General features: G+C 51.5%; 1 long non-coding RNA gene across 1 annotated transcript; it reads left to right on the top strand.

Annotated features, from left to right (window-relative positions):
* Positions 1–243: 243 nt before the first annotated feature.
* LOC128929235 (uncharacterized) lies at positions 244–7,893 on the top strand. The gene is made up of 3 exons (XR_013524547.1): positions 244–345; positions 1,401–1,723; positions 6,528–7,893. It is a non-coding gene; the product is annotated as an uncharacterized LOC128929235 (long non-coding RNA).
* The last annotated feature ends 3,970 nt before the right edge of the window (positions 7,894–11,863 follow it).

Here is an 11,863-nt window from a genome sequence, read left to right as displayed (position 1 = left end):
GTATCACGGAAGGCTGAGTCTATGTGTGCGCTCAAATTGGCCACTACGGCTTCACGAGGCTGCATCTGATCTCTCTGGGCTACTGGTGGCTACTCTCATGGCCAAAGCAGTGCCTGTGTCCTGTTTTATAGGGCCAATCAACTCATCTTTATGGCATATATACACCCCCCGTTTCCTCCTGCTCTCTGGGTACGCATGCCTCAGGGTCTGAAGAGCCAGAGGAGTCTGCGGTGTTGGTATGTCATAGGCCATGTTACTTTTCCAGGTCAACTCGCTGGGCCCAGCTCCTCCCTTCCACGGCTGAGTGATTTCCTGGAGGCTCCTTGGCCTCTGCACGAGCTTCTGGTGAGGCCTGACCCACTGGCCCAACACAGGTTTCTAAAATGTCTGAGTCCCAGCCTGGGCCCAAAACTAGGGTTTCTTCCATCAGGAAACAGGGAGAGGGAGCACAGGGAGTTTGGGCTCAGGGCCACCTGTCACACTTAAGGCACAAACATGGGTCCAGATGCCAGTGAACAGTACATTGCCTGCGCCAGGCTGGCTCAAGGCCCAGAGGGGCCAACCGCCAGGTGGACCTCCGTGTGCCCAGCACAGTGGGGCTGGGGAAGGCAGAACCCAGGTCTCCTCTCTCCTCCTCTCCCTGCCCTCCGTCCATTACCAGGAGGTGCTTGGGTAGAGGAGCCAGAGGGGCCTGCACTGTTGGTATGTGATAGAACTCGTCTGATCACTCCCTGCTATGTAATTAAGGGCAGATTCCCCACGCTGTGGCTGTGGCTGTGGCTGTGGCCAGCACGCCGGGCCCGCCCTCTGCGGTGTGGGACTCAGTGCTGTCACTGTGAGCTCGGATGGGCCTTGGTGTCCTCCTATCCTTGGATATGTTTCTGAGCTTCGGGTGATCCATTTGTAAAAGGGGAATAAGGGCATCTACTTCCCAGAGCAGTTCTGGGGAGTCACCAAGATCGTGTGTAGAGAGTACTTACCCAGCTGGCAGGGTAAGCGCTTGGTGGGTGTCTGCTGTTGGAGGATGGTTCAAATATTGCCACCATTAGAGGGGTGGCCGCCATTGTTACCATTCAGAGGGGCGGCTGCCGTTGTTACCATTCAGAGGGGTGGCCGCATTTTGCACGTTGATTATCATGGTGTAGCCCTAGGACTGCTTCTAAAGGGCTGGGCTCCTCGCCATCTGTCCAGGGATGCTGTGGCCACATCAAGATTGTCTTACTCTGCATGGGCCTTCGATTTGCACCATTCAAGTCAGACTCCCGAGGAGGGCTGGACTCAGAGGAAAGGATGAGGTCAGGACCCTCAAGAGGGCCAGACAGAAAGCTTTGTGGGTCAGGAGAGAGCAGGGCCCATGTCGAATGCATTTGCCTCTGAATCATTTTTTTTTTTTTTTTTAGAGTCCTGCTTTTGTCACCCAGGCTGAAGTGCAGAGGCACTATCTCGACACACTGCAACCTCTGCCTCCTGGGTTCAAGCGATTCTCCTGTCTCCGCTTCCTGAGTAGCTGGATCACAGGCCTTTGCCACCACACCTGGCTAATTTTTGTACTTTTAGTACAGACGTGCTTTTGTCACGTCGGCCAGGCTGGTCTCGAACTCCTGATCTCAATTGATCCACCCGCCTCAGCCTCCTAAAGTGCTGGGATTATAGGCGTGAACCACGGCGCCCGGCCCCCAGAGTCATTTTCAACCCTCCAAGGAGCATCTTACAATGGAAGTAGGTAAAGTCCACTGTTGCTGTTGCCTGTGGGAGGTCATATACATCCCAGTTTGCATGGGGGCTATTTTGAAGGGTTCAAGTGGTAAAGAGGAACAGAAGCTCCCATAGAAGGTCATGGCCAGATGCCTGCGGGAACAGGTAGAGGAGGCAGAGAGAAATGGAAAAGGGACAGAGGACTTGAAGGAAGGAAGAGGCCACCTGGTAGCAGGAGAGCACCAAGGAGGCACGAGTCCTGGATCCTGCTTCCGTCTCTGTGTCCTGGGAGAGTGGAGCTCCCACTGTAGTTCGCTCATGGCAGCTTTTGTACAACACCCCAGCAAGACAGTGTGACAAAGTTCTGCTGTCCCCTGATCCTGGTGACAACCTGCATGCTTGTTTTAGGGGTGCCAAGGTCCACTGTACAATGCAATGGAGTAAACCCTGCAGACATCAGCCCTCCTTAGTCATCTGCTATTTGGCTCTGAGTATTCAGTATTTATCTTAGCCAAGTGCAATGGGTCACACCTGGCATCCCAGCACTTTGGAAAGAAGAGATGGGAGGACTGCATGAGGCTAGGAGTTCGAGACTAGCCTGAGCGACTTAGCACCCAGTCTCTATAAGAAAAAATTAGAACTACTCAGGCATGGTGGTGCACATGTATAGTCCCAGCTACTCAGGAGGCTGAAGCAAGAGGATTGCTTGAGCCCAGGAGTTCGAGGCTGCGGTGAGCTATGATCATGCCACTGCACTCAGGCTGCTTGACTGAGAGAAATTCTGTCTCTTAAAAACAAACAAACAATAAATAAATAAAAATCTTGGCTGGGTAGCTCATGCTTGTAATCCCAGCACTTTGGGAGGCTGAGGCAGGTGGATCTCCTGAGGTCAGGAGTTTGAGACCAGCCTGGCCTACATAGTGAAACCCTGTCTATACTAAAAATATACAGATTAGCTGGGCATGGTGGCACGTGCCTGTAATCCCAGCTACTCAGGAGGCTGAGGCAGGAGAATCACTTGAACCCGGGAGGCAGAGATTGCAGTGAGCTGGGATCACATCCCTGCACTCTGTCTCAAAAAAAAAAAAAAAAAAAAAATCTTGCTGCAATTGATGAGTCTTACTTTTTTTTTTTTTTTTTTTTTTTTTTTTTTTTTTAAATATCCCAGGCCAAGCACAGTGGCTCATGCCTGTAATCCAAGCACTTTGGCAGAGGCTGAGGTGGGTGAATCACTTGAGGCCAGATGTTCAAGACCAGCCTGGCCAACATGGCAAAACCCCATCTCTACTGAAAAAAAAAAAAATACGAAAGTGATCAGGGCAGGGTGGTGCATGCCTGTAGTTCCAGCCACTCAGGAGGCTGAGGCACAAGAATCGCTTGAGCCTGAAAAGTAGATGTTGCAGTGAGCCAAGATTGTGCCACTGCACTCCAGACTGGGCGACAGAACGAGACTCTCTCAAAAAAAAAAAAATTTTCCCTAAAAGAGAACTGTTCGACAGTCCCCGCATCTGTGCGTGGATGCGCAGAACCGAGAACTGTCAGACAGTCCCCGCATCTGTGCGTGGATGCGCAGAATCGAGAACTGTCAGACGGTCCCCGCATCTGTGCGTGGATGCGCAGAACCGAGAACTGTCAGACAGTACCCGCATCTGTGCGTGGACGCGCAGAACCGAGAACTGTTCGACAGTCCCCCCTCTGTGCGTGGATGCGCAGAACCGAGAACTGTTAGACAGTCCCCGCATCTGTACGTGGATGCGCAGAACCGAGAACTGTTAGACAGTCCCCGCATCTGTACGTGGACGCGCAGAACCGAGAACTGTTCGACAGTCCCCCATCTGTGCGTGGATGCGCAGAACCACGCACGCTGCAGTGTAAGGGATTCTAAGGGTCATGAGTCATGTGGACCAAACACGATTTCTTCATCATTTAGAGTCCACAGTAGACTGGATACTGTGGCTTTAGCTGGGGCTGGGCTGCGTAAGTCATTAAACATCCGTGTGCCGCAAAAAGTAGAAGCCACCCACGTGTGGTGAGTTGGTAACCAAGACGGCTCATGGATGCCGGTCCCCACCTGGGCCTCCTGCAGTCCACCCTGTGGCCACCCAGCTCAGGTCACTCAATGACAGCCTCATCCCTTCTGTCACGGCTTCCTCATGTACCACTGAGGGAGGGAAAGGATTCACACGCAGGGCTCCCACTATCCATCAGGCAGTGAGCTCACTGCTTTCCACGATCTGGTAACCACCATTCGGTGGGCAGCGCCTATGCTCCTCAGGTGCTCACGGCATCTTATCAAGAGGTTCCGAGAACCCAGCTTGCCTGGAGTTGACTGCTAGTGGAGGTAAAGCCTGTAGGTGAGCCACCCAGCCCCTCCTGGGTCGAAAGCCCAGTCTGCTGTGCTGTGTCCTCTCTCCCCATCCTGTCATTGGAGCCTCATGACAACTGGCAGGAAGTGAGGAGATCTGCCTAGTTCTACAGACAGTGAGATGCAGGCTTCAAGCTAGGACTCAGCCTTGTTCCCTGGTGCTTCCAAGGTCCCCCCGTCACACCACCATGCCCATGGACCTCACAGAGGGGAGCGGGGCACATGGGGTAAAGAGAGAAAGCGCCACACAAATGATCTCACATCCTCATCACTTCCAAGAACAGGGATCTTCTGGGGAGCCACCATGCGGAGACCCACATGGCCACCCCCTCTCTCGGCAGCCGTGTGTGAAGCCTCCTTGAAGGCAAATGTGCTTCTCAGCTGCTGCCTTTGATTTGATGAGACTTTTTTTTTGTTTTCCTCAACCGGCCCCCTTGATTTGACTTTTTTACTGAGACGGAGGTCTGCTCTGTCGCCGGTACGATCTCCACTCACTGCAACCTCCTCCTCCCGGGTTCAAGTGTTTCTTCTGCCTCAGCCACATGAGTAGCTGGGATTACAGGCGCTCACCACCATGCCCAGCTAATTTTTGTATTTTTAGAGAGACGGAATTTCATCATGTTGGCCAGGCTGGTCTTGAACTCCTGACCTCAGGTGATCTACCTGCCTTGACCTCCCAAAGTGCTGGGATTACAGGCATGAGCCACCGCTGCCAGCCTGATTTGACTTTAGAGGTAGGGTCTTGCTCTGTTGCCAAGGCTGGAGTATAGCAGGCTCGACCTCTTGAGCTCAAGCAATCCTCCAACTTCAGCCTCCCAAGTAGCTGGGACTACAAGTGGTGTTCTTTTGCCTCAGCCTCCCAAATTCCTGGGACTACAGGCACATGCCACCATGCCCAGCTAATTGTGATCTGCCCATCTCAGCCTCCTAAAGTGCTGGAATTACAGGCATGAGCCACTGCATCCAGCTACCTAATTTTTTTTTGAGACAGAGTCTCACTCTGTCTCCCAGGCTAGAGTGTAGTGGCATGATCTCAGCTCACTGCAACCTCCACCTCCCTGGTTGAAGCAAATCTTCTGCCTCAGCCTCCTAAGGAGCTGGGGTTACAGGTATGTGCTACCATGTCTGGCTAATTTTTATATTTTTAGTAGAGGTGGGGTTTCACCATGTTGGCCAGGCTGGTCTCGAACTCCTGACCTCATGATCCACCTGCCTCAGCCTCCCAAAGTGCTGGGATTACAGCCATAAGCCACCGCACTGGCTGCTAATTTTCTTTTTTAATTAAAAACATTTTTTTTTAGAGATGTGGTCTTGCTATGTTGCCCAGGCTAGTCTCAAACTCCTGGACTGAAGCAGTCCTCTTGCCTTGGCCTCCCAAAGCTTTGGGATTACCGGCACAAGTCACTATGCCTGGCCAGTCACCTTTTGAGATTTCACCTGGCCGGGTGTGGTGGCTCACGCCTCTAATCCCAGCACTTTGGGAGGCCAAGGCGGGCGGATCACCTCAGGTCAGGAGTTTAAGACCAGCCTGACCAACATGGTGAAACCCTGTCTAAAAAAAAAAAAAGAGAGAGAGAGAGAGAGAGCATGTCCAGTGGCCGTTGTCCCTTTGGTTGCCCCGGAAACATCCTTTGGCTTCCTGGAAGGTACAGTATCAAGAGGACTGTGATGGCACCTCCCTTCGTGGCTGAGTTTTCCCTCTAAGCATGCTGTGATCCCTAGAACAGACTGAAATGGACACACTCCAATTACCGGCCCAAATGGGTTCCCGTTGTACGATATCAAAACGTAGATGATAGGAAAGAGCGCCATGAGGCTAGTTCAGTTCCCCGCTTCATAGCTGAGTTGCCACCAGAGGAGCCAGTGCCACCAGGTGCAGTGTGACCGTTGTTTCCCTGTGGCACCTTGCCTGGGCTAAGGGGTGCCCAGATAGCTGCTAAATCATTGTTTCTGGGTCTGTCTGTGTGGTTTCTGGAAGAAATTAGCATTTTCGTTTTGTTTTGTTTTTCATTTTTGAGACACAGTCTTGCTCTGTCACCCAGGCTGGAGTGCACTGGTGCGATCTCAGCTCCCTGCAGCCTCCTCCTCCCGAGTTCGAGCAATTGTCTGCCTCAGCCTCCCCAGTAGCTGGGACTACAGGGATGTGCCACCACACCCAGCTAATTTGTGTATTTCTAGTAGAGATGGGGTTCACCATGTTGGCCAGGCCGGTCTCACACTCCTGGCCTCAAGTGATAGGCCCCCCTTGGCCTCCCAAAGTGCTGGGATTTCAGGTGTGAGCCACTGAGTCTGGCAGAGATTAGCATTTGAGTTGCTGGACTCAATAGAGAAGATTACCCTCACCAACACAGGTGGGCATGTACAACCCGGAAGAGCACGCAGAGGCAGAGGAGCGGTGGATTGTCTCGGCTTGAACTGGGACGTCCTTCTTTTCCTGCTCCCTGATATTGGTGCTTCTGGTTTTCAGGCCTTCAGACTCAGAGAAGGACTTACCCCATGGGCTTCCAGTTCCCAGTCCTTTGAGTGTGGGTTGGCTGTAGATGGAGGATCTTGGGACTTCTCTGCCTCCACAACCACGTAAGCCAGTTCCTCATGCCAAGCCTCTTCCTGCACATCTGTATACATCTCGTTGGCTCCGGTTCTCTGGAGAACCTAACTCATACGTGCCGTTCTCCAGCTGATGTCTCAGGGCCCTGCATTCCTGGGAAGGTAAGGTGATGGGCGTGGCCGACACAGACGCACTTAACACTTCAGCCTTGACAGTGGAAAATAGTTACTCTTTATGCTTGGTGGAAAGTTTCGAAAGACGGCCAGTGTGGTGGCTCTCAACTGTGATCCCAGTGCTTCGGGAGGGCAAGACTGGAGAATCACTTGAGCCCAGGAGTTGGAGACCAGCCTGGGCAACACAGTGAGACCCCATCTCTACAAGAATTTTTTTTTTAATTAGCCAGATGTGGTGGTGCATGCCTGTAGTCCCCGCCACTCAGGAGGCTGACATGGGAGGACTGCTCGAGCCCAGGAGCTCGAAGCTTCAGTGAGCCATGATCGAACCACTGCACTCCAGCCTGGGCAAGAGAGCAAGATTGTCTTAAAAAAAGAAAAATTTCAAAAGACATCCAAGCCATCGGGCTTTCTTTCTCTCCTAAGCTGGCCAGCTCACCTGCTTACCCTAGAGGGGTAGGGCAGGGCCAGAAACTCTCCCTTGGCTGCAGTATTGGGGGTGCTGGCATGGGGGGTAGGGTCTGCATCTCCCCTACACTTTGCATGTTGCTCTCAGCACCATCAAGAGAGGACATTCGCAGCGGTGGCAGATGGAGCTATTCATGTTGTCACCACTTCTGAGTAGCCCCCGGAGGCCCAGAGACAAATGCAACCAAGACCCTGCCCTTCCAGAGCTCACCGGAGCTCACTGGTTGCTCTTAGTGTTGCCATAGAAACGGAAGCCCGGACTGCTCAGTTGTGGCCTCCCCTAAAAGATATGTCCACCTGGAACCTGCAGCATGCGATCTTATTGGACTCAAGACCTCTGCAGGTGTGATACAGCTGAGGCTCTCAAGATGAGCTCATCCTGGATCAGAATGGGCCCTAAATCCAATGACAAGTGCTGAGAAGAGAAGAGAAGAGAAGAGGGAACAGACACAGAGACTCCGAGGAGAAGGCGGCGTGAAGATGGAGGCAGAGCCTGGTGTGATGGGGCCACAAGCCCAGGAAGGCTGGAAGAGGCAGGACGGGTCCTCCCTACAGCCTCTCAGGCAGCACGGCCTGCTCAGATCTTGATTTTGAGCTTCAGGCCTCCAGAACTGGGTGAGAATAAATTTCTGTGGTTTAAGCCACCCAGTTCGTGGTCATTTGTTTTGGTAGCCCCAAAAAAGAATACAAGGCGCCCAGGCGCAGTGGCTCAGACCTATAATTCCAGCACTTTGGGAGGCCAGGGTGGGTGGATCACCTGAGGTCAGGAGTTCGAGACCAGACTGGCCTACATGGTGAAACCCCGTCTGTACTAAAAGTACAAAAACTAGGTGCGGTGGCACATGCCTGTAATCCCAGCTACTCAGGAGGCTGAGACAGGAGAATCGCTTGAAGGAACCCGGGAGGCAGAGGTTATGGTGGACCGAGATTGAACCCCCCCGCATGGGGCTCCCAGGACGCGCACTGTGACTTGCCGAGGAGTGTGGGGAAGGTTTCTCAGGCTCTTGAGGTTAGCTTGCCTGGGAAAGTTCGGAAGCCGTTCGGGCCCAGGAGACTCAGGGCTGCGACGTAGGATCCAGCATGGCTTCGGCTTCCTAACTCCCCTTCAGACCTGGGTTCAGGGAAGCGGCTAAGATTCTCCCCCTGCCTCGGCCACCTCGGGACAGGAGTTGTGACCTTGAATCAGGCAACTTGTCTCAGTCACGGGCAGTTGGAGCCCAAGTCCTTCAGTCCAGAAGGGAGGGCGGAGGGTCGTCAAACTGTCCCTATAGACCCGATTACTTTTATGCCAACAGCAGGCAGAGGGATTCCCTGCTTCAGGGAAAGAGGGTTGCCTGGCCCCGATCCAAGTGTGACCTGGAACTCAGCACCCTCCATGTGCCGTGTTCCAGCCCAGCAGTCAGCATGAGGCTCCCTGCCTGTTCCTGGGTATCCCTGTGAGGGGTTGAGTCACAGTGGGTTATCATTGTAGGGACTTAAGTGGGGCCTCCACGGGCACAGTGGCAAGTGCAAGTAGTCCCCACTACTCAGGAGGCTGAGGCGGGAGGATCGATCGAGCCTGGGAGGCAGAGATTGCAGTGAGCCGTGATCATATCACTGCACTCCATCCTGGGCAACACAGCCAGCCCCTGTCTTTTCAGCTCACTGCAACCTCCACCTCCCGGGATCACACAGCTCTCCCGCCTCAGCCTCCCACATAGCTGAGATTACAGGTGACACCACCACACACCGCTAATTTTTTGTATTTTTAGTAGAGACGGGGTTTCACCATGTTGGCTAGACTGGTCTCAAACTCCTGACCTCATGATCTGCCGCCTCGGCCTGGCAAAGTGCTGGGATTACAAGTGTGAGCCACCACACCCAGCCAAGACCCTGTCTTAAAAAAAAAATGCCAGGCTCAGTGGCTCACACCTGTAATCCCAGCACTTTGAGAGGCTGAGGCAGGAGAATCACTTGAACCTGGGAGGCAGAAGTTGCACTGAGCTGAAATCGTGCAGCTGCACTCCAGCCTGGGCAGCACAGCAAGACTCCATCTCAAAAAAAAAAAAAAAAAGAGAGAGAGAGGAGAGAGAGAGAGAGCTTGCACAAGTTTGCTGCCGACACCTGATTGCTGCGCTTCACAGTGTCGCCCAGGACAGGTCGGGCAGACCTTGTTCCTGTTGCAGACGTGTTTGCCAACCTCTCAGTTCTCGCCACCCAGTGTCCCTCCTGTGCTGTGGTTTTCTGCTCTCAACATCCGTGAGAGAAAGCACTCTGTCCGCTGGGCTTCTGCTGATGGCTGACTCACACGGTGGCCGAACAGAGCTCAGCTCTACCCCGTCCTCTTTTTTTTTTTTTTTTTTTTGAGATGGAGTTTCACTCTTGTTACCCAGGCTGGAGTGCAATGGCACGATCTCGGCTCACCGCAACCTCCGCCTCCTGGGTTCAGGCAATTCTCCTGCCTCAGCCTCCTGAGTAGCTGGGATTACAGGCACGTGCCACCGTGCCCAGCTAATTTTTTGTATTTTTAGTAGAGACGGGGTTTCACCATGTTGGCCAGGATGGACTCGATCTCTTGACCCCATGATCCACCCACCTCGGCCTCCCAGAGTGCTGGGATTACAGGTGTGAGCCACCGTGCCTGGCCTCATGATTTTTTTTTTAAACTATGTTACTACTTTTTTTTGATTGTGCTGTAATACACATAACATAAACCTTATCATCTTAGTCATTTATATTGTTATTTTTCCCTCCTTAAGCTTGTGGGTTTTTTTTTTTTTGAGATGGGGTCTTGCTCTGTTGCCCAGGCTGGAGTGCAAGTGCAGTCACGATTGTAGCTCACTGCAGTCTCAAACTACTGGGCACAGGCAATCCTCTCACCTCAGCCTCCCAAAGTTCTGGCATTACTGCGTGGGGAACTCTACCTGGCTGAGTTTTGGGTTTTTTTCTAAGGAAACAGGATCTCACTTTGTTGCCCAGGCTGGAGTGCAGTGGCACAATCATAGCTAACCGTGGCCTTGATCTCCTGAGCTCAAGTGATCTTGTCAACTCAGCCTCCCATGGAACTGGGACTACAGGCACACACCACCATAGATAGCCACTGAATTTTTTTATTTTTTGCAGAGACAGGGTCTGTCTATGTTGCCCAGGTTGGCCTCAACCTCGTAGACTCATGCGATCCTCCCGCCTTGGCCCCCCAAGGCATTGGATTACAGGTGTGAACCACTGTGCCCAGCCTGCCACTCTACCTTCCGTCTTTATGACTTTGACTCCTCTAGGTACCTTATGTAAGCAGAATAATGTGTTAATAGTATCTGTCTTTTTGTGTCTGGCTTATTTCATTAGCATAAGGTTTATCCATGTTATAGCCTGTGTCAGAATGTCCTTCCTTTTCAAGGCTGAATAGTATTCCATTGCAAGCACGGCCTATATTTACTTTAGCTGTTTATCTGTCATTGGACAGTTGGGTTGCTTCTACATTTTGGCTCTTGTGAAATGCTGCTATGAACATAGATGTACAAATATTTCTTCCAGACCCTGCTTTCAATTCTTCTGGGTATGTAGCCAGAAATGGAATTGCTGAATCATATGGTAATTCTATTTTGAATTTTTTAAGGAATTGCCATACTGTTTTCCGTAGTGGTTGTACCATTTTACATTCCTAATAGCAGCATGCAAGGATTCAGATTTCTCCACGTCCTCACGTACGCTTGTTATTTTCTGGGTTTTTTGGATAGCAGCCACCCCAAGCAGGGGCAGGTGCACACGGTGTGTCATTGTGGCTTTGAATTTCCCTCATGGTTAGAGACGTTGAGCAGCTTTTCATGTTTGTTGGTTCTTCGTGTGTCTTCTTTGGATAAGTGTCAGCTCAAGTCCTTTGCCCGTATTTGAATCAGGTTGTTTGATTTTGCTATGGAGTTTTAGAGGTGTCTTTAGATTCTGGATGTAAATCCCTTATCAGATAAATGATTGGCAAATATTTCTCCCATTCTGCGGGTTGTTTTTTTTACTCTTTTGATAGTATCTTTTTATATGCATATTTTAAATTGTTTGAAGAACAGCCTGGCATGGTGGCTCACCCCTGTAGTCCCAGCACTTTGGGAGCTGAGGCAGGAGGATCACTTGAGGCCAAGAGGTGGCGACCATCCTGGGGGACATAGCTAGACCCCGTCTCAACAAAAAACTAAAAACTGGCCAGATGTGGTGGCAGTGCCTGTACTCCCAATTACTTGAGAGGCTGAGGCAGTAAGGCCCGTTGAGCCACGTAGGTCAAGGCTGCAGTGAGCCGTGATTGTGCCACTTCATGCCAGCCTAGATGACGGAGCAGGACCCTGTCTTAAAAACAAAAAAGTTTTTTTTTTTCATGAAGTTTAATTTGTCTATTTTTTTTCCTTTGGTCCTTGAATTTTTCTCACAATTTTTTAAGAATTTAATTTTGGAGGTGGTGGGGGAAGGAAGAGTATCAGGATGAATAGCTAATGTGTGTGGGGCTTAACACCCTACTGATGGTTTTACGTTATCGGTGCAGGAAACCACCAGGGCACATGTTTGCCTATGAACAAACCTGCACGTTCTGCACATGTACCCCAGAACATAAGACCAGATAAGATTTTATATATGTATAATTTGAAAGCT

Source organism: Callithrix jacchus, chromosome 12, assembly GCF_049354715.1.
Source record: "Callithrix jacchus isolate 240 chromosome 12, calJac240_pri, whole genome shotgun sequence".
NCBI lineage: Eukaryota > Metazoa > Chordata > Mammalia > Primates > Cebidae > Callithrix > Callithrix jacchus.
This window is presented reverse-complemented; position numbering and strand designations above follow the sequence as displayed.